This window comes from Dendropsophus ebraccatus, chromosome 6 (genome assembly GCF_027789765.1).
Source record: "Dendropsophus ebraccatus isolate aDenEbr1 chromosome 6, aDenEbr1.pat, whole genome shotgun sequence".
Taxonomy (NCBI): domain Eukaryota; kingdom Metazoa; phylum Chordata; class Amphibia; order Anura; family Hylidae; genus Dendropsophus; species Dendropsophus ebraccatus.
In genome coordinates this window covers 32,387,479-32,410,962 of record NC_091459.1, presented here as the reverse complement: position 1 = coordinate 32,410,962, position 23,484 = coordinate 32,387,479, and the positions used below count along the sequence as shown (strand labels likewise).

General features: G+C 42.8%; 1 protein-coding gene across 4 annotated transcripts in view; it reads left to right on the top strand.

Annotated features, from left to right (window-relative positions):
* Positions 1-23,484, top strand: part of USP45 (ubiquitin specific peptidase 45) — a 90,833-nt gene that overhangs the window by 25,977 nt on the left and 41,372 nt on the right. The gene's annotated exons all lie outside the window — the stretch shown is intronic.

Below are 23,484 nucleotides of genomic sequence, written 5' to 3'. Positions count from 1 at the left end.
TTTTTCAGTTACTACTTATGAGAAAATTTTCTTGGATATGCAAGTGATTTGTTTTACAATATATATATATATATATGTGTGTGAAATGGGAAAAACAACCAGAATGAAAAAAAAAATACCCACTCCAAACGGCTGCAAACCCTAAAAATGCCCCAAAACTCTGGGTGCAGACATTTCAGAAATTTGCTAAAGGTTTTAAGGTAGCATCTGGCTACGTGTTATTTGTTTAAAAAAAAAAAAAAAAAAAAAACGGCAACAGCAATGCTGAAAAAAGCTGCGTGAAATTAGCATAATATAGCATTACATTTATTCCTACTGCTGACTTTTTAAATTTTTTTGTTGCATATTAAAAAATGGTTTGGGGCTCTTTTAATGCTTAATGTCAGTTTTTGTACCTTTACATCTAAAATGTGAAAATGGGTACATTAAGCAATGTAACTTTTATTTATTTATTTTAATTTCCTCCCATGCCCCTGTCTGATATGTACACTTATCATTGATGATCAATTTCCAGTGGCCAGAAGTCTGATCAATACATCTCAGAGAACTCTCTCATAGAGATGCATTGGAGGCCTTCAGTTCCGGTCTTCAAAATCAGTGGGTAAAGAAGAGGGTCAAAAAAGCCGTGACATCACTGCCAGACTGACCCGAATGGCGCCGTACCACTAGAATGAAGACCTAGTGTCATGAATGCATCACTTCTATCTTTCTGCAGTTTTTTTTTTTTTTTTTGAACATGCTTTTACTGGGTTAGGAAAGGTTTAGGCTGCGCTACTAAAAGAGAGTGCAAAATCTAGGGAGTCAGTCCAACAGGATCCAAGGTGGCTCGGAACTTCTTTCCTCAGACGCAAATAAAAACATGGCAATGAACCGTAGCATATTGTGTCCAATTAATTCAGATATGGTGTTGCTCACCTTTTGGCGGTCGCGATACAAGCCCGACACCGCCTGCAATGTGACAGCTAAGTGTTTGGCTGAGCGGGCCGTCACTGACCCTGGAGCTGGAGAAGCAGGGGGGAGTGCAGGCAGGTGATATATTAGCTTGCTTAAAGTCCGGCAGCTGATGAGTAAAGTGGCAGTGGCTACATTCTGGCAGAGCCATAAGCCATAACTGTACCAAGCGAGAAATCTGCTGAGATGCGGTACTAGCCTGTAAACTAGCCTTAAAGAGGATGTACCACCAGGTACATCCTCTTTAACTTTAAGCCATGGATCGAACGGCGCCTGGTGGTACATCCTCTTTAAAACCTCGTTAATTTGTCATCAGAAAATTACCTATTGCTTAAATCAAGTTTTTGTGTTAAACATATTTTTAAATAATTTTTGGTGAAGGGTTTTTTTTTTTTTTCTTCCATTTAACTGTCTCATAAATAGGTTTAAAGCGACTTTGTACCCACAATCTGCCCCCCCTCCCCAAACATATTGTACCGTGATAGCTGCTTTTAATTTAAGATCTGTCCTGACATCCACTCGGCAGGTGATGCAGTTATTGTTGTAAGAATCACATTTTAAACTTGCAGCCCTGTGTCAAATTGGCGTGGCCTAGAGTGCCCATGCTCGCACCGCCTCTCTGTCCCTACTCCCTTCCCTCATCATCATCATCATCATCATTAGGAATGCCACTGGCAGGATTTTTCCTATGCATCACCCGGCGGTCCCAGCCAGTGATTGGCTGAGCAGCCTTTCAGCTTTAATGGGCTGCTTTAAAGGCTGCAGCACGCAGGACCAGGGAGAAAGCAGAAGGAGACTGGGAACGTGGATAGGTAATGTAAAAACTATTTAGGCAAAGGCTGCACGGACATCGCTAACAATGTCCCTGCAGCCCTTGCTAAATGATTATGAAGTCGTGTAATAGGCCCAGGAAATAAGTGCCAATCTAGTAGATCAGCGTTCGTTTACAGTATTGATTGGTCCACCATCAACCTGTGTAATAGGACCCTAAGGCCGCTGATGAAAGCAACGTCCACGGCCAGTGATGCACGCACTGATGTCACGTCTCAAGATGGCGCTGGAGGAAAAACCTATTAGACATGGACTCCAGCATTGAAAAGTGGAGTAAACATCCAAAACTTTTAAATACAGTACATCACAAAGCTATATAACTTGGGATTATGGACATCATATTGAATTATAGTCTTTGCCCGGAGTACCCCTTTAAGTAAATCTCAGACAAATTATATGATTTTCTTTGGCCAGACCTGGTGGTGGTCATTTCATGTAAACTACCAGAGCACGTAGGTTTTAAATAGCTCTTGTGCAGCTTGTGTACCGAGTTCATTTAGCTTGTAAGTCCCATTTTATTATTTTGACAGAACTGGGCAGAAGATGGCTAATCACTTAATCACCAAGCTAATTATGTGCTCGGCTGGCTCCCAGATGTGGTTCTTCCTGACAGAGTGGCCTGTTTTGTTCTCTTAAGAGGTTCTGCTGCCAAGCAATAGGGCTTTATTGGTGCTTGTTTAGTTCAGGTCAAGTGACATTGCATAGATAGCTTCTTTTTTTTTTTTTTTTTTTTTAAAAAGATTGTTGCTAATAAATTGTGCTCTTGTAGTGCGCTTTGCTAAAATTATGGACAAAAAAAATTAACATAATGGTAACAGTAGTAATCAGAATAATCAGTGGCTTTAACTAGTAGCTGTTCAAGATGCTCAATCAGCTATTTCCACCGCCGGATCTGCTTAACTCTCCTCTGATGTCCTAACTTAATGGGCCCGGTCCTCGCTTACATTAGGATGCATGAGAAGCCACCTGTCCACTGAAACCTGTTGATATTAATAGGCGGACTTTCTTAGGGAAAGATCTTGCTGGGATTTCTTCATTTTTGTGTGTTAGACATGTCTCTTGACGGTGTAGTCACTATTACACCCAGGAGTGTAATATTAAAATATTACCGTTCACCGTATGCCGTATTTAGCTATTAGGGTGGGGAGCACCGTGACGACTAGTCACAGCACTTCTTCTGTAATCACACCCCGGATACGTACTGTGCAGGCAGAGATGGTTTATGTCCTGACATTGTGCGACATAGAAGCCTCTGGCTGTCAGTCACGCTTGCTGAATGGTGTCACTAGCTGCGTTGTGCTCCTGTCATCTAAATACAGCTGTATTTAGTCCTGGATGTAAACAGTGTCAGGAGGCTGTCTTTATTGCCCTTAAAGTGGTTCCAGCAGTTTTATATGCTCATTCCACCTGACCAGTTCCCTTTTAAAGTGCTTATTCCATAAGGCATACCCCAAAGTCTGTTAAAGGTCAATAGTGGCCCAGATTTACTAAAACTATCTTATTCTTATACAGTGTGAACTTGGCCTAGACAGTATGGGGGAGATTTATCAAACATGGTGTAAAGTGAGACTGGCTCAGTTGCCCCTAGCAACCAATCAGATTCCACCTTTCATTTTCCAAAGCGTCTGTGAGGAATGAAAGGTGGAATCTGATTGGTTGCTAGGGGCGACTGAGCCAGTTTCACTTTACACCATGTTTGATAAATCTCCCCCCTATAAGAATAAGTCTGGTTTATCACAGTGGCTCGGACTGTTCAGACCAAGTCTAAGGGCCCTATTCCACAGGACGATTATCTTTCGAATTATTGTTACATCGTTCGGATCTAAACGATAATCGTTTGGTTGAATAGCCGTTAACGATTAAACGACGAACGAGAAATCATTGATGGCTTACTAAGACCTGGACCTATTTTTATCGTTGCTCGTTCGCAAATCGTTCACATGGAATGAGACTCCGTTCGCAGTAGCAACGAACGCAATAGCGACGGCAAGACGACCGCAAGAACGATCATAAGTAACGATTATCGTTCCATGTAATGATTTGAGGCCGTTCACGATAGCGGTAGTTTGAAATCGTTTATCGTTAACGATTATGCCAACGATAATCGCCCCATGGAATAGGGCCCTAAGGGTCCATTTACACACAAAGATTATCTGTCAGAATATCTGCCAAAGATTTGAAGCCAAAGCCAGAAACAAATATCAGGTCATAAAGGAAAGCCTGAGATTTCTCCTTTTTTAAATCCATCCCTGGTTTTGGCTTCAAATCTTTGGCAGATAATCTGTCAGATAATCGTTTCGTGTAAATGGACCCTAAATTGGCTAACCACTTTATTTAGAACTAAAATTTTAGGTTCTCTTCTTTCCTTTTGCACTGGAATGAAATCTACTTTACAGGCAAATAGGCGAGAGAAATGCAGCTTTATCCTGCATCTACATGTCCTGTGCGATACACACTCACAAGAACCTCTTTGCGCAAAAAAAAAAAAAAAATCTTTGCCTAAGGGTCCTATTTGACAGGCCGATCTGCTTATACCTCTCGATTTATCATTTTGCCCTAAACTGTTATACATTACCTCTCTATGCTCCTGGTCTTCTGTTCTCCACTCTCACTCCCAGCACCATGGCTGCAGCTTCAGTGATTGGCTGAGCCGCTCTGAAGCTGCAGCTGCAATCCTGGGACTGCAAGCTGAGGGCTGGAGAAGACCTGGAGTGTAGAGAGGTAATGTATAACAGTTTGTTCAGTCGTGAGCTGTCAGCCACACATTGCTATTACACATAGTGATGCGTGATTGCTGGTCGGACCTGGTCCGGACCTAAAGACATGATCCTCGGTTAATTGTTGTTTCTATCAGGGTGCATTTACACAGAAAGATTATCTGACAGATTATCTGCCAAAGGTTTGAAGGTTTCTGCCAAAGCCGGAAACAGACTATAAACAGAAACCAGGTCATATAGGAAAGCCTGAGATTTCTCCTCTTTTCAAATCCATTCCTGGCTTTGGCTTTAAATCTTTGGCAGATAATCTGTCAGATAATCTTTCTGTGTAAATGGACCCTTAAACAAAGTGATAATTGGCCTTATTTAGCGCTCCGTGTAATAGGGCACTTACTTGGTCAATGTTCATTTAGGTCTTGCTTAAAGGGGTAGTGCGGCGCTAAACAATTATTCACTAAATAACACACATTACAAAGTTAAACAACTTTGTAATGTATGTTATGTTAGTGAATGGCCCCCTTCCCTGTGTTTCCCCCTACCCACGCCAGACCCGGAAGTGTAGTGCTCTATACTCACCTGATCCGTGACGACCCCCGTCCGCCATCTTGTGACAATGATGTAATCTTCGGGCGGGCGGCCGAACTGCTCCGACCGTCCCTCGTGCCAGCCGCCCTCTGCCGCGTCATCAGCTGCTCAGCCGCGATTGGCGCAATAGGTTTTGAGTTAATGTGTCACCTAGATTTTCTTTTACTGATTAGAGTCAGATACTAAAAATTGTTCTTTTATTCTAATCTTTCTATTTTCTGAGTGTAATTTTTTTTTTCTTTTTACCTTTTTTGTACATTGTTAAAGGGGCTGCCATCTTGCCTGAGCATTTAGTGACATGCTGTACAGCAAGCCCCATTGAAATAGATGACAATAGACTGAGCCTGTCCCCTTTGAGATGAATGTGAAACATTACTGAGCATGCTCTGTGACCTTTGAGGAGGTCATTCGTCAGGGAGCTTCTGCTGTCTTGTATTGACACCATCTATCTACAGTTCTTAAGCTGCAATGCTGTACAGATCACTTTAAGGTAGCTTCCTCTTATCACCACAGATACAAAAGGAAGTCTCAGTTTACATTTAGCCCTAGTGGGGAGAATGAAAACTGCAAGAGTTCAGGGTTATTTTATAATATAGATAGAAAAATGGAAAATTAAAAAACAATTAACAAAACTATCACATTTCCTTTAATTATTTAAAGGGAAGGTTACTCTAAATGGGTGACCTCATAGTACATCTTCATGTGCCCTAATAGAACTTTATGTATGGTTTTTAATTACTCTGGCTTAAATTACCATTAATTCATTAGAAACGTGGAAAAATAAGGATTTGACTGCCAGTACTTCCACCGATTCTGAAAATGAAAGAGCCGCACTGCTGACCTAGTCAAGCGCCTCCTCTGTTTGATTCCTAGAACTACGTTCCCTCATTGAGTAGAAGACATTAAAAGAGTACTTCAGCGGACCAACTAAAAAAAACCACATAAACTAGACACACACAGCTTTTATACTTAACATCCCTCCGGTGATGATCACCGCTTGAATCTCCCGCCGGCTGCGTCCCCGTCATCTCCAGCCGCCATCCTCAGAGCTCCCTCACTTCCGTGTTGCGGACCAGTGAATGGGAGAGAAAAGTCACATGCGCTTCTGCAGCCTTTTCATTGGCTGGGGCGCATCACATGGCTTTCCAGCTTGCTCAGGCCATGTGATGCGTTCCAGCCAATGAAAACGCTGCAAAGGGGGGGAACGGGGCCAGATGGCTTATTGATACACATTACAAAGTTATATAACTAATGGTGTGTTTACGCGTAACTATTATTGTGCGAATTAAACAATCGAATTCGAACGATCGCAGCGAACGATCAAACGACGACGAGAAATCGTTCATTTTGATTTTTCAACATGTTCTCAAAACGTTGTTCGTCGTTCGCAAAAAAATTGCAGATCGTTCCGTGTAAACAGTCGTCGCGAAAGTCTGGCCCCCCGCCCATCCGCAGCCCCCAGCGCCGGCTCCGATCTCCATCCCCGCCGCCGCTCCGATCGCCACCCCTGCAGCTGCTCCGATAGCCCCCGCCGCCCCGGCCACGAGCATACCTTACCTGCTTGTCGGGTGTTCGAAATTCCCGGCTCCCCTCTTCAGTGCATTGATTGGCTGAAGAGGGGAGCCGGGAATTTCAAACAGCTTCTCTTCAGCCAATCAGTGCTCCTCTTCAGCACTGATTGCCTGAAGGTGAGCTGTTTGAAATTCCCGGCTCCCCTCTTCAGCCAATCAATGCACGGCAGCACTGATTGGCTGAAGAGGAGCTGTTTGAAATTCCCGGCTCCCCTCTTCAGCCAATCAATGCACGGCAGCACTGATTGGCTGAAGAGGAGCTGTTTGAAATTCACGGCTCCCCTCTTCAGCCAATCAATGCACTGAAGAGGGGAGCCGGGAATTTCGAACACTCACTACGCCGAGCAGGTAAGGTATGCTGGTGGCGATCGGGGTGGCGATCGAGCTGGCGCAGGGGGCTGTGGATGAGCGGGGGGCAAGGCTGCGTGCGGGCAATTTTAAAACTATCGCAAAACGATTTTTCCGTACGATATATCGTACCGTCTAAACGCTGATCGTTATTTAAAAAAAAAAAAAAGTTACTCCAACATCGTTAATTGTGCGATCGGGCCAATTATCGTCCCTTGTAAACGTAGCATATTGTGTGTTAATTAAGCAGACAAAGTAAATTGCCGCACTACTCCTTTAAGTAATAACAGTTTATTTAACGATATTTAAGTCATTAAATTTTACAGCGTCAGCCCTGGTCCTACTGTGACCCTTTCGCTCATGTGTGGTATGTTGCAACTGGTCTCTTCAGAACTGTGTCTTTGATTTGAATGAGTCTCAAGCTGCACACCAGGCCTGTCTGATGCCAATGCTGAACAGACCGTGGTGAAATGGCACAGTGACAGTGCCCCCACCACAGCAGGCTGCAGTCCCCACCAGGGTTAGCAGGAGGTTTTATTACTTCCGCCTGCACACATCACATAGAAGTTTGCCAGCAAATGCCAGTCTGTTGCTCTTCGTCCTTTGGAGGCATACATATTTTTTTTATTTACTAGCTGCTGAAGCATTTCATTGCTTTTATACCAGAGGGACTAGCCATGTAGATGAATGCAATGTGTCGCAAGAAACTTCACTTCTAGCAGCAGAGATACGTTTGGCAACTACATTGTGTTGTGTAACTAACGTTTATTAACACTGACATTCTGATTCTGTATCAGTATATAATTATACGGGTCTATCAATTACTTTACTACGTAATAAAATAAGATATAGATTTTGCCTGTGTGTATGAATATAAGTGCAGTAACGCAGATTCAGAGAAAAGTTAAAGAAGCTGCCGCATATACTCACCACAGGTGATCGGTGTCCCGCGGTGTGGCTTCGTACCGGTCCCGGGGTGCCATTCAAATCCGGCGCACGCTTACATGACCCGCTTCTGTCTCCTGTGATTGAAGGCCGGAAGTCACACTCTTCCATAGAGAATGCATTGGAAAGCGTGACTTGTGTCCTTCAGTTACAGGAGACAGAAGAGGGGGGTCACAGGAGCGGGTCACATCAGCGTGTGCCGTGCACCGGACTTGAGCGTTGCCACGGGACACCAATCGCCTGTGGTGAGTATATGCGGAGGAGGGGGAGGGCAGATAAAATGAATAGATTTTTAATGATAAACGATTTCAAACAAGATTGTTTATTGTTAACCTGAAATCGTTCACCATATTACACAGAACGATAGTCGTTAGTTATGATCGTTACAACGATTGTTACTACGATCGTTTATTCCATCTGATCCCGGCAATTGACGGAACGATTTGGAATTACACTGACCGATTAGTAAACAAATGCGGAATTACAGCAAAGGATTAGCGAATGATTAGCGATGATTTTAGGGTCAGATCTAATTGGACGGTCAACAACACTAACGACTTTTTGATCGTTGCCTGCAGTTACACAGGACGATTATCCCTTAAATTCGAACAAGATAACTGTAATATATTTTCTGCACTATAATCATCCTGTGTAACGGCCCTAAGTTATCCCTATTTTACACAAGCCTAATATGAAGGTATTTTAAAGTAGTCGTTATGCCCCAATGTCCGGTTTGGCCTTACTGCAGGTGTAATGGTTCAAATTGACCTCATCGTAGATCCTGTGATCGATAGTTATGAGGCGGTCAGTTCAGGTCATTAGATCCGCAGAGATTTGCAGCTGTAATACAGACACGTTAATGTGATAAACTGGGCTGTCTCTCATATTTTGTAATTCCCCATATTACTTTGCAGTGCCCTGTAATGCATGTTTATTTTTGGGATGTTTTTATGATGTTAAAGGGAAACTCCTAGCAGGTTCGTACGTACGAACCTGCTGTTATGTAGTTGTAGGTGATTCCAGCGATGCTCTTCTCATCTTGATCCGTTGCACCTTTTTTGGAGTATTTTCAAGCAAACAAAATATGTTAATTAGCTCTATTGGTGCACTGGGGGTGTTCCCCACCCCCTCAATACACTGTCTCGCCCACCCGCCGACTCTTTCATTAACCTCCTACCTATGTATATTCATATATGCATAAGTAGTGACATCTCCCTTCATAACCCAGATCTTGCATGGTAACAGCGCTATAAAGTGCTGGGCTAGATTGCTCAACCTCAAGATCTGGGCAGTGAGTGCACTGAGGAGCTATGGAACTCCAAGTGAACCAAAGGAGATTATTTTACTTTTTTTTTTTTTTTCTCCTTGAGAATACTTCAAATCAGTGCAATGGATCAACATAAGAAGATCATTGCTGGAATTTTCATCACTTTCCCTACAGGGATCTGCTCTTAGTTTCCCTTTTAAGAAATTTAATGCAGTAATTCCCAACCTGTTGCTCCTCAGCTGTTGCAAAACTACAGCTCCCTATGTGTCCTTAGCTTGGGTATGTTCACACTACAGAATTTGTGATGAATTTCAAGTGAAGTCCATGCATGCTTAAAGTGACACTGTCACCTCCTTTTTGCATTCTGACATCTCTACACAGGTGTAAAGGGTAAATTTAGCGGTTTTCATACCTTATTTTATATCATACGTCATGGTGCTTGTTCAAGTAAAAAGTCATCTTTTATCAACTGCAGATTTTGGCCTCGCGGCATTAGTGCCACTTAGCCCCGCCCACAACACCACACTTGGCCCCACCCCCTTTCCGGCCATTTGAACGGCCAAAAGGTCTAGACCCCACCCCCTTTACGTTGGCCAACCAATGGGCATCAGCATGCATGTCGCATATTGAATGAGTCTCAAACACACCAGGCCTGTCTGATGCCAGTGCTGAACTGTCTGTCATATAACCCCTTTATTGAAGGCTTGTTGGTGCTCTCATGCTGCCTTGTCTGAGCGGAGACTATGATATTAGGGAAGGTGTTGAGCTTAGGGATACATAATCTTCTACGATGTGGTTCAGTATTTTTATTATGTAACCTATAAATGATAATGGGAGTAATAGGGAAAACAGTTGAGTCCTGCTATTCTCTGCCCACACATGCTGAATGACAGTACATTTCAGGGTAAGCCGCCAATTACTGTGTGTGGTCGGGGGAAGCAGGACTCTGTATCCTAGCAGCATGTAAACAGAAGTTTATAAAATACTAAGTAAAATTACATAAAACTATGTATCCTCCCATGTTCTCTCCCTAGGTAGTGTTGTATTATACACCTGAAGCGACTCAGGACTATAATACACAGGGGGGGATTTATGAAACATGGTGTAAAGTAAACCTAGCTCAGTTGCCCCTAGCAACCAATCAGATTCCACCTTTCATTTTCCAAAGAATCTTTGAAATAAAAAGTGGAATCTGATTGGTTGCTAGGGGCAACTGAGCCAGTTTCGCTGTACACCATGTTTGATAAATCTCCCCCATAGTAATTAATGTATTTACTAAGTTACTAAGGGCCCTATTACACGGGACAATTATTGTGCGAAAAATCGTTATATAGTTCGAATATGAACAATAATCGTTCTGTGTAATTGCAGGCAACGATCGAAAAATCGATCATATGTTGTGGATCGTTGATTTAGATCTGAACCTAAAATTATCGTTAATCGTTCGCTGTAATTCCGCATTCGACGGCCACATTGACTTAAATGAGCAGGACGGAGTCATTATGTGACAACGTTCTGCTCATTTGCCGGACGTACACGGCTTTTGTGCAGGACTCAAAAGCCGTGTACGTCCGGTAAATGAGCAGAACGTTGTCACATAATGACTCCGTCCTGCTTATTTAAGTCATTGTGGCCGTCGGCTGCACGTCGGGCTGCACGGCAGCATCCTTTTCTCACTGATTCCCGACGTGAAGCCCGACGTGTGGACAAAAACGCGATATGAACATACCCTAATATATATGCAGTACAACTCCCTAGTACTATGATAGTTATGACACAGAACTTGTGGAGTTCTGTAACAAAATGTGGAGTTGGTGAATGGAGGTCACAGAACCGTATTGTTGCAGTAGGTGATGGTTCTAGAGGTAGAGACCCCTCTTAGAATCAGGCAGTGCATGAATGCATAAACGTTGAAGATGCAAAGTTACAGCAAGGGGGCAGTCACACGTTCCGTAATTACACTCGGCTCATGGACGGACGATGTGCTACGGACCAGACTTTGGAACGTAATGAATAATGATGGCGGGAGCTTAAAAACTATTCAAAGCTTCGCTTAACTGTAAAGTGACGTCTCAGGTCCGCTCAGCCACTCAGTGACAGAGGCAGGATCCCGCCTCCTTCACTGAGTGGCTGAACGGACCTGAGACGTCACGTCTTGGGCCCGCGTCAGACACCCGGAAGCGGCCGGGAACCGGGCACTGGAGCGCCGCGATGCGGGATGCGCCGCTGGAACTGAGGAGGTGAGTGGACGTCTTTTCCCTCGGCCACCTCCTCCCCGGTCCCAGCAAAAAAAATACCCCTTTAAAGGGTTGGTTTGTTGGAAATTTTTTTTTTCTTTCAAATCAACTGGTATCAGAAAGTGCCAGAGATATGTAAATAACTTCTATTAAAACATCTGAAGTCTTCCAGTACTAATCAGCTGCTGTAGGTCATGCAGGAAGTAGCGTATTCTTTTGAGTCTGACAGAATGCTCTCTGATGCCACCTCTGTCCGTGACAGGTACTGCCAAGAGCGTTTGAAATACCGACAGAAAACCTTTCCTGCTCACCAGATTGGAAAGAAAGCACTACTTCTTGCAGGACATACAGCAGCTGATAAGTACTGGAAGACTTGAGTTTTAAAAAAAAAAAAATAGAAGTAAATTACAAATCTCTGGCACTTTCTGGTACCAGTTGATTTGAAAGAAAAAAATGTTTTGTTGAACTACCCCCTTTAAACAGTTTCTGCGCCCCCGGCAACATTATGATGCTGGGAGTTCTGAATTCCAGTCCGTATCACATCATCCGTGCACGGAGCATAATTATTATTATTTTTTTTTACTTTTATTACAAAATGTAGTATAATTCTCTATGTGAAACAGATAATCCCAAATTTTTGATCACCAGGTCCTTCTAATGCTACAATATAGGAATTACACTATGTACTTTCTAGCTTCTGGAACAGCAAACTTTTTCTTCTTCTTCTCTGGTGACTGTAGCCAAGAACCTTTCTGCAATGTGTTTTACTACTACTTTTAGCTCTGTAGTATCTTATTGATATTATTCATTGCAAGTTTTTCTTCAGTAATTCTGCAGCATAAGTAATATTTAAAATAAGGAGGTCTTCGTGTTCTGTTCCTGACGCACACTCTCTCCGGGTGAAGAGACCATTTAGAGGGCCAGTTTGCTTTTTCCTCTATGGACTTTTCTGCTCCCACCCCCTACCATGCTGGAACCTAAACCGAGAAGGATGATTCTCTCCATGGCAACTGTTTAGCGTCTGGTACTAATTCATCCACTGTTAATTTTGTTAGTGTTGCAGCTGTCAGACGTTTTGCTGGGACAGATTGGATATATGGCTACAGGGCCCGTCTGTTTATTTTCCACTGCTCTGAATATCAGGAGCGCAGATTTTCATTTTTACTTATCTGGAGAGATAGTGCTTGACATATATTAACCTTTTCATGCTGTGAGTAAATGTACGGCCTAATCCTTCAGTATCTAACAGGTTAAAATGCTTGATTGTAAAATATATTGAATTGATGAAATTTCAGTGCTTTTACAGCCAAACTGTTTAGTTTTTACATAAATCTATGATTTAAAAAAAAATAAAGTATATGCCCTTAATAAGGAGCTTTAGAAGTTCTATACGCTTACGACCATATAGTATCCTAAGGAGCAAGGGTGGATTCAACAAGATCAGCATTTTACATGGATTTGCACTGCTTCTTCCCAACCAGATTTATTAAAAGGACGTACTTCTTAATAAATCAGGCAGTGAAGCGGATGCCGTGTGCTGGGCTTCTGAAACCTATGCTAGCTCCCAACTAAGTTATCCCTGTAGCATAAAATGTAGTAAATATGGCTATGCACTTGGTGAGCACGACCTAAAGTGTGTGTGTGTGGGGGGGGGGGGGGGGAAGCTGCATTTTTGTGCAACTAGTGCTGACTATGATGAATTCCCCCTAAACGTCTTTCCTAGGGCTGCATTCACACGTCCTGAGAAGTTGTCCGTGTGCATGGACAATTTTACAGCCCATTGCTTTGTATCGGATTATTCAGGCGTTCCGTAACTGTACGAATCCATGATCTGTGCCGTTAAAAAATAGGACATGCCATTACTTGGAACGGAAGCACAGAACAAATTCCCCATAGAAATCAATGAGATCTGTGTTTTTCATGGATGTCACATCCGTTTTCATTTGTGAAAAACACGGATGTGATGTAATCAATGTTTAAAATGCTTTAAACAGCGCCATGAAAAACACGGACACAGATGCAAAATTGATGACATGGACAGTTTTGCATGTATAACAGAGGTAGCTAGCAGACCACAATCATGGACCAGGAAAAACAATGAACATGTGAATGCAGCCTAAGGCCTTATGCACACGTTCAGTATTTTTTTCAAGTCCGTAGATTCCTCCGGCTATCTACCCGTACAATCCGCTAAAATTACGGCTTGAGCATATCTAGTGCATCCGTATTTCTGTAAATTCTTTTTTTCCTCTACATGTCAATTATAACTCATCCGTATTTCTTTTTTTTTAATGGAAATACGGATGCCAAACAGGTTGCAATCCTTAAAAAAAAAATCCCATTGATTTTTGTATGAGAGGATTCGTAAAATAATCCGGGTCTGCACTAGGACATGTCCTTTTTATTTCAGTATTGGTTTGTGTCCTTGTAATCCACTGATCGTATGAATAGCCCAATAGACAATAATGTACACTAACTCGAATACGGATCTGTAAATTACGGGACGTGGGAATAAGGCCCTAGGCTTGTCATTGTTCCACAGTCTTAAAGGGGTACTCCAGTGAAAAGCTTTTTCCCAGTAATTGAAACACATTACAGAGTTATATAACTTTGTAATATGCTTCAATCACCCATCTGCCCTGCTTCAATCACCCATCTGCCCTCCTTTCCTATCTTTCCCCCCCTCAATCCTCCACCAGGAAGTGAAGTAAATTCATTCTTTCCTAATGACTGTTGACCCCAGGCTACTCTGTGGCAGCCATTTTGTGACAATGACATCATCAAGAGGGAGGCTGGTCTAAGCCCTGTTAAGCCAGCCTCCCTTTGTCAGATGACTCAGGTTGCTCAGCTCTGATTGGCTGAACAAGATGTAAGCCATCTAACAGTTTTTTACAGAGTCAGTTAGACATTACAGGAGGCAAAGTGCATCATGGGAAAGCCCAAACCAGGAAGCGAAGAAAAAATGAAGACACCGACTGGACAGCACAGATTGTCTTTTTAAATTTTTTATTGTTGCTTTAATGATTCAATCCATATTTAGGCTATGTTCACACTACGTAAATTAACCGCTGTTGTTTTCACCTGGCCGGGCTTGTGCGCCTGAAACTACGGCCGTAGAAATATGGCCATACGGTCTAGTCATGAAACTACGGCCGTTGTATAATTTTGCTTCCTAGCTTGTTTCTGAGCGGGATGAGACAAGTCATTTATATGGAATACTGCGCCCAGCCCAATAAACCACACAAATTTTTTTATTTCAAAATCAAGTTTAATTTTGCAGAAATAAATATTTAGTGCGCGGCCGCATTGAAATCCACGGCCGTAGTTGAAACATTACCGGCCGGAAATAAATGACATGTTCATTTTTCACAGAGCCGTGAAAAAAACGGCCGTTGTCTGATACGTAGTGTGCATTGTACGACCGTAGTTCGGATATATTGCAGCCAAGGCATAAAACTCAAAACTACGGCCGTAGTTTTGCGGTTCGGACTACGGCCGTAGTTTTACGTAGTGTGAACATAGCCTTACATTTCATATGGTGATGGGCAGAGAGATTAAGGTGAGTCCATGTGCATCCTGGCTACAGCTGTTTCACAGGCAAAACTTCCCGCTTCCACTGCCCTAACCGTGTTAAAGTGGTTTTCTAATGGTGCGTTTAAGATTTATCTAACAGATTTTTGAAGCCAAAGCCAGGAACAGACTATAAACAGGGAATGGGTCTTAAAGGAAAGACTGGAATCTCTCCTCTTTTCAAATCCATTCCTGGCTTTGGCTTCAAAAATCTGTCAGATAAATCTCTGTGTAAACACACCATAAGGCGCATGCATTGGTACAACAGGAGAGTCCAAAGACCCCCTGTACTAGAAGTAACAAATGGTTTTTGGGGGCTATGTTATTACAGATTCAGCATTAGAACTCGGAAGCATTAAAGGAAACATGTCATGCGTTTCATGCTGCCCGAACTATAGGCAGCCTGTAACAGAGACTGGCTCTCTTATTACAACAGTCTATACAACAATTACAGAGAGTATACAAACTGTTAATTGCACTTGTGTGCAAGCAACCTAAATCATAGTTCACTGCAAAGAGCGAGGCTCTCTCTATTTCATGCTGCCTGAAGTCCATATAGCATGAAACTCCAGATTCACTTTTAATGGTACGTTCACACGTATCGGATCCGCAGCGTATTTCTCGATGCATATTCGTAGCGAGATCCGCTGCGGATCCCTGCCCAGTAAACTCTATGGGCAGACAAACTCGCAGCAGGATGCACATCCCGCTGCAAGTTTGTCGGCAGCCGTCCCTGTTAACCCCCCCCCGCCGCCGGAGCGTATACCTCACCTGCTCCCCACTCCGGCTTGCCTCGGGGGTTCTTGGCACATCCCGCTCAGCCAATCAGTGCGCTGCCCCGCCGTAGATCCCAAACAGGATCGGGTATGGAAGAGGGGAGTAACAAGGTGTTAACAGCTTGGTGCACTTGGGAAGTTTAGAAAGCCTCATTGACTCTTCCTACTATATATTAAAAGCATTTTTCTATGTTCTGGAATTACAGACAGATATATAAGAGTTACCAGGTGTCTCCCTGATCTGACAGTGTCAGCAGTTCGGAACGTGAATTTCCTCTGACAGCTTCCTTTTACGTTACATCTGCGACTTCCAGTATGGCATGATGATAAGAAGTAGTCATTCCTCCTTATACTGTATGTTTAGTTTTTAGAGAGGTATGTGGTGGGTGGATGTGTTAGTAGGTGAGTAAATACATACATCTTTTATAATTGTCTGCAAAGTAATTACAGTATAGAGAGCGGAGTCAGGAGACATTAAGATCCATTGTCTGTAATTACTAGTCAAGTAGCCACTCTTAGGGTTTTATGTTTTACAAATAATTGCTTCTTCTTCATTAATCTTGTGAGGCTTTTGTAGGGAAAAAGGGAGGATGCAATGTTTAGTGTGACTGTGTGTTTTGTTTACTTTCAGTCTGGTTTTAAATGCAATCTGTCACCTAAATTTTCTTTCGCCTTTTATTCCGATACAGAAACTTCTCTTATTCTAATCTGTTTCTATTTTTTGACCTTTTTATTTCACTTTTTGTACATTGTTGTGGAGGCTGCCATCTTGCCTGAGCTGTTTTTAACAGCATTTAGTGACATGCTTTACAGCAAGGCTCATGGATATAGAGCACAATAGACAGACTCTGTCCCCTTGTGATGAATGTGAAACGTTACTGAGCGTACTCTGTAATTTTTGAAGAGGTCATTCCACAGGGAGCTGCTATTGTTTCCTCTGTCACCTAACACTGTAATGCTGTACAGATCACTTTACAGCAGCTTTCTCTTATCACCACACACAGAAGAGGAAATCTCGGCTTAGTTTTAGCCCAAGTGGTCTGAACGATATAACTGCAGGATTTAAGGATTATTTTATAATATAGATGGAAAAATGGAAATTTTTGCCCAGGTTTATTAAAAAGAGACTATTTTATTTCACTAGTCCTTATAATTTGCAGAACAGGGATGATAAATGGAAGTCTTTTACTGGTTAGCCTGAGGCTACAATGAGAACAAAGGAGTGCAGCTTTTTCTCGATGTGGACCCAAAGTTTTGAGGGACCATGATGGAACTAGTTGATGATACTGTGTTTTTTTCGAAAATAAGACCTACCCTGAAAATACGGCCTAGCTTCATTTTGCTGGCTTTTTGCAGTAAATTTCAAATATAAGCCAAAGTTACAGTCAGCTGACCAGATCTCAAACCCTGGGTGGCTGGGCACTAGCCAATCGGTGCCAGATTTGTTATGCCCCACCCCCCACCTGCTCACTACAAGCTGCAGGGCACAGGCTGCAGGGCAAATCAACTATTGAAAGCATATCCTGTGGATAGGCTGTCAGTAGTTTTATCCTAGAAAAGCTCTTTAAGGTCACAATCAGGATATTAGAGCTATATATGGAATCTATATCAAACTTTAAAGGGAACCAGTCACTATATTTTTGCATTTAAAGCTCCTTCCTAATAAACTCCATCCAATGTCTCCTAACATATGTTCCCCGACCAGGCCAGCTATCGGGCAAAAACCTACTTTTATTTATTTTTTCCTGTGCCAAATGTAAATGTCTCTAACTAAGAATATTGGCGGTCTTTCAGTCCTAACTTGTTACTGGCTACAGGAATTCTTTTAATGTAATCACACCTCTCTGGGCCTTATCTCAGTACAGTAGCTTCTAGCGTCACCTAGTTTGGCCCATATCTTCATCAAACCTCTTATTTTATTCGGCTGGACATGCACCGTACAGGAAACAGGCATCGGGGATTGAACACTTCTGTACTGTGCATGTCAGGCTGAGTGAAGACCTCGGCGCAGTTACGAACATATGGGCCGGGCTCAGTGACGCAGGAGGCTACTGTACTGGAATTTGCGTTTGGAACTAGTTAGAACTGAAAGACCACCCTGATTCCTAGTTGGGGAACATTCGCACGCGGTGCAGGAAAAAATAAAAATACATTTTCAATCTGATAGCTGACCCAGTCAAACGGAGAAAATATATAGGTTTATTAAAATATATAGGTTTATTAAAAACCTTTTATCTTAGTGCTTGTTAACATTATGAGATGTGCCTTTAAGGCATGGATATGTTGGGAAAGTGTCACCATGACAGGCAAACACATTCCTACTCAGATCTGCACGAGCCCTAATAATTTTAGTGGCCTGAGCATAATCAGCTAGTGATCAATTTAGATCATTTTCTGAGAATATCCAGGTTTAGTCTTAGATTGAAAAGTACAGCAAACAACGCTTCTTAGTCCGAGACAAAACTCCAAAAGTTACTGAAATGAGTCCGCAGTTGGCTACGCTCAGGTCATTAAAATCAATAGGGCCCATGCCAGTTCATGCAGGGATACCTAGGCATGTCATTTTGACGTATCCGTTTCTTTGAGGCAGAGATCTGGAGAAGGGTGCGCTGTACGTTTAAAAGGACATTGTGGCCTTCTTAATTTTCCAATAGAAAAAGTTTTGAAAGAACCAGGGTTTTCTAGAGCTGACTGTTCCACTAAACTAAGGGCACTGTTACACAAAACTATTATCGGTCTTACTTGACTGATAATCGTTTAGTGTAATAGCTCATGTAGAAAACGATCAGCCGACATGCTAAAATCACAATATTGATATTGATTGGTCTGCCCGTCGCCCTGCGTAACAGGAGTTGCGGCAGCAGAATGCTACTCTCTTCTATGGTGCGCCTGGCGATCTAAGGATTGTACAGGCAGCTCCCTGCTGCTCCCGCTCCTCCCTGTTCAACGTCTGTGCATGCAATAGCACATACAGCGCGTAAGGAAGGAGGAGGCAGTGAGCGCTGACCTAACATGTTCCTATTGATAAGGGTGCACCCCAAAAGTGCTTCTTTATTGACTGTGTGTTCTGAATTACACGTTACAAAGTAACCACACTAACACACTGACGGTTAGGACCAGTTCACACTGAGGAAACGCGGCGTAATTCCGCGACTGAGCTCTCCGCCGCGAAATCCCGCTGTGCTCAGTGTGCTGCTGTAAGTGAATGGAGAGGGCGCACGCTCGTCTGCTTCCTCTCCTCTCCGCTCAAAGAATGAGCAGGTTTGTTCTTTGAGCGGAGAGTGGCGGCAACGGACGAGCATGTGCCCTCTCCATTCACTTACAGCAGCACGCTGAGCACAGCGGGATTTCGCGGCGGAGAGCTCAGTCGCGGAATTACGCCGCGTTTCCTCAGTGTGAGGATTCCGACGATCTTGCTCAGTGTGAACTGGCCCTTAAGGTGGATCTTGTTTATTCAAAGCTGGTAGGCTATATATATATATATATATATATATATATATATATATATATATATATATATATATATATATATATAATAAATATTCCGGGGGTTTGTGTTCTTCTGCTAAGGCTTGGGTCAGTACTTCATTGGCTAGTTGCCTAGCACTCGTGTTTACTTAAGTTTCCAGGAATGTAAATAGCTCTACATGTTTAGAAGGTGAGCGCCATATTGTAATGGCTTTACTAAATCTACAAAATATGACATCAATAACACTATAGATCGGAGGATGCCAAGAGGATGAACTTCACCCTCAGCACTGTTTTCCTGCAATCTTGCATTTTAATATTATGCTAATTCAGGGATTCTGTGATCTGGGGGCAGTAAGATGCCCTTAGTGCACAGATCTGCCCACTGTCGTCTCATGAATATTGAGATGGTGCTCTGCAGTGCCATCACTCCAGCTTCTCATCACTGCATAGCGCTGGCTGAGTATTCATTGAGGACTGGCAAGTGGGTCATTGCACCAAGAGCTGTAGCCCCACCCCCAGTGCATCAAACTGCCTAATTAACATATTAAAAAGGAAGATTGCAGAAAAGTTGAGAATAAGGCTAAGTTTACATACTGTATACAGTGATCCCTCAACTTAAAATGGCCTCAAGATACAATATTTTCAACATACAATGTTCCTTATTGAGACCACACTCAACATACAATGCTACAGACAGTCCAGATCTGCGGAACATGTAAAAAAAAAACAAAAAAAACCTAGCTGATCGACCAATGAAAGTGTCCATTTTGCTGGTAAAATCCCAGTATTAGTGAACTGCATGCACTGGTTGGCTGTCTGGTATCTCCTCTGTACAGTACAGTGTGATACTACATGTCCTGTACTGCTGTGTGTGTCTAGTGATACTACATGTCCTGTACTGCTGTGTGTCTAGTATCTCCTCTCTACAGTACAGTGTGATACTATATGTCATGTACTGCTGTGTGTCTAGTTTCTCCTCTACAGTACAGTGTGATACTACATGTCCTGTACTGCTGTGTGTCTGGTATTTACTCTCTACTGCATAGTGTGATACTACATGTCCTGTGCTGCTCTTTACCTGGGCCAGGATGAGTTGCTCCTTTGGGGTGACTTCATGTTATTTTTCTGCGACCCTGTGTGATCTGTACAAAACCCTAAAATTGCTCCAGTCCCCTCAACGTACAGGGGTTTCAACATGCAATGGACTTCCTGGAACCAATAAATATGGTATGTTCAGGGACCACTGCATCCGTTTCAGTTTTTTTAAGAAACTGACCACAATAGATGTCGCAACTGATGCCAAAAAAGCATCATTTGTCATCAGATTTTATATCCTTTTTTTCAATAAAAACCGTCAGTTGCAATATGTTTATTCTATCAGTTGTCATTACAACACTACAGGGGGCCATCTATATAGGGAACATCAGCACATGAGACTATCTACTTTAGGGGTACACCTTACAGGGGGGCATCTTCTATAGGGTCAGCTACTATAGAAGGCAACACCAGAGCAGGTGAACTTCAATAGATGGGACTACTCACATCGGAGCCCTCTACTCTGGGCAGCAGGACATGGGGACATCTATAGGGTGCTGCACATGTATAGAGGAGCCAGTGAGCAGCCACTCTGCTGCAGGGCCAGGGTCAGAAGGGTTAATGGGGGGGCTAATGACTACATATATTGTTCAGGACATCATCTCTCCTTGGAGTGCTGGAGGAGGCTGTCTGTACTCAGTGATGCCTCCGGCACTCCATACACTTTAATGGATGCGGCGCTGGATAACCTTGCTGGTCGCACATCAGAACACTCCAAGCAGCGTTCTGGGGATCAGTCTGTCCGGTGGCAGTATTGTGAGAACCCAGTATCCAAACTGTCCCATTGAAAACATTGGAATCAGTTCACAGATGCTTTTCCACCCGACGCGTTTCTACTGCGGTCGTGGAACTCCCAACGGGAGGCATTTCCCCCCAGTTATGATGTTGTCATGACTAGGGAGAGGGAAGAGGTCTGTCCCGCCCCAGTCACTGACTGGCTGAGTGGCTAGCCCATCAGCCGGGTCATGACATGTCAGCTGCGGAGATCCCGGAGCCCGACGGGGGTCCCGCTGCTGGTCCTGCCACTCACTATGGGCACAGGGAGAGGTGAGTTAGTACTTATAATCAATTTTCGCCCCTGCCGACTGACAGATTTTATAATCTGCCAGACTTCTCCTTTAACTACTTTACTAGAGATGAGGGCAACTAGAGCATAGAGTCCGATCGTTCGCCGTTTGATTACCGGTGGCTGAAGAAGTTGGATGCAGCCCTAAGGTTGCCCGGAAACATGGGTACAGCTATTGGGATAACAGTTCACATGGAATAACATTGTGTGTGGGGCTTGACCTTCTTCCCTATCTGTCTGGTCTTTTTATTTTTTTATTTTTTTATAGTAACGGAACCACAAATATCTGTTACAGTATAGATGAAAATGTATTTTTATTGTAAGACCAGAAAGTCTTTGCCATTGATTCCTTACTGTATGTATATATTTTAAACATTAAAATCAGCTATGTTAAACAGCTACCAATGAATAGATTTCTAATATGTATATATACTTATACTGATGCTTCTTGTATTTAGAATAATACTAATATTATTTAGAAAGACAGTAAAGAGCTGCTCACATGTATCTCCCACTGACCGTCACCTTTCACTTCGCGTCACCATTAGAACAGGTTGGACCCTGCCTGTCATTATACTGCTGACACTGTACAACAGGTTGTAGCTTACTGGCACTGGCTCCCATATGTCCTCACATCTGTGAGCGGTCATCTCAACCCACTATCCCAGCCGTCCAGTCTCGCTAAGCATTTAGCTTGAAGCATAATTTCAAGGAGAAAAGAGTGCACATCCTTTAGCTGTCATCTTCCAGTGAATTGGAGCAAAGCTCTTTAACTCTGATTCTACGAAGATCCCTCTTCACTCACATCGTTAACGAGCGGTCGTTGGAGTGAGTTTATGAACGATAATCGTTCCGTGGAATAGGGACTATTTTTTGTTGTTGTTGGTGTTGTTCTTGTGTAAACACACTTTGATATCTGTAACTGATGTTTTTATTCCTATTTTTTATTTTATTTTATTTTGTTGGGGGGTGGGTGCAATTGCTTCTATAATAAATTGTAATACTACTACCATCTTCTTATTATATACTGTACATCTGATGCACGTAGCTGACAGGGATTGAGGGAATATATTTTTTGTATATTTAAAAAAAAAAAAATCTATGGTTGTACCCACCTTTTATGACCTTTCATTTCGATGCTTGCACAATGGTCTGTGTGCCACTATCATTAGACCAAATTTTTCACCTACACCCGATGATCGCAATTTACGTTTTGGAAAGGGAGGGAAAAAGTTTCAGAGGCGGAAACAAAAGGCTATATTTACACCCTGGAAAACCTGGGTGTAAATAAGCCCTTAGATGGCTAGATAGGGCTGGTCATCATTATTCTGGGCATCATTTTTTTTTTTTTTTTTTTTTTGTTTCCATAGTTCTTTCCAGCGCAGAGATATATTACATTTTGTTAATATACAATGTGACTCAAAAGCCAAGTTGGTGTTCCCCAGCATGGTAAAAGCCCAGGCAAGTCTGTCCTCTTCACCTCTGTAAACACTTAATTGTAATGTGTTTCTTTGAACGGAGAGAGGCGGTGGGCAACACATTACATTGAGACACTGAGGCAGGTGGGATTCCGAGTGGAATCTGCAGTGGGGGGTTCCGCTCAGAATCTCCACCAGTTTTACTCAGTGGGAACGTCCTCTTAGGGTACTTGGTTCTCAATTGGACAGCAACCATCAAATGTACTGGATCACAGAGTGTATTCTGCAACCACTAAGCTTGTTGTGTCACTGCTGTAAAGAAAATACAAATTTATTTGTCCAGAAAGGGGGATCCTTACATGTTCAAAGACAAAACCGGACGTGTCAGACGATGTACTATAAAATCCATGTTTTCCTATATACTTTAAGCATAAAACGTGTCTATTTCTATGCTCATACTATAAGCCCAAATTCTCGTCTCCAATAGGAAATCTTTTTATTTTAAATGATAGAAACTATGGTAAATCTTAGCGAACATACTTGCTTAGATATGATATATAGCCGGTTGCCAAGTTAACAGGAGATGAGATTGTAGCGTGTGTCTCTGAGTGATGGTTGCCCTTCACTTCGCGTCAC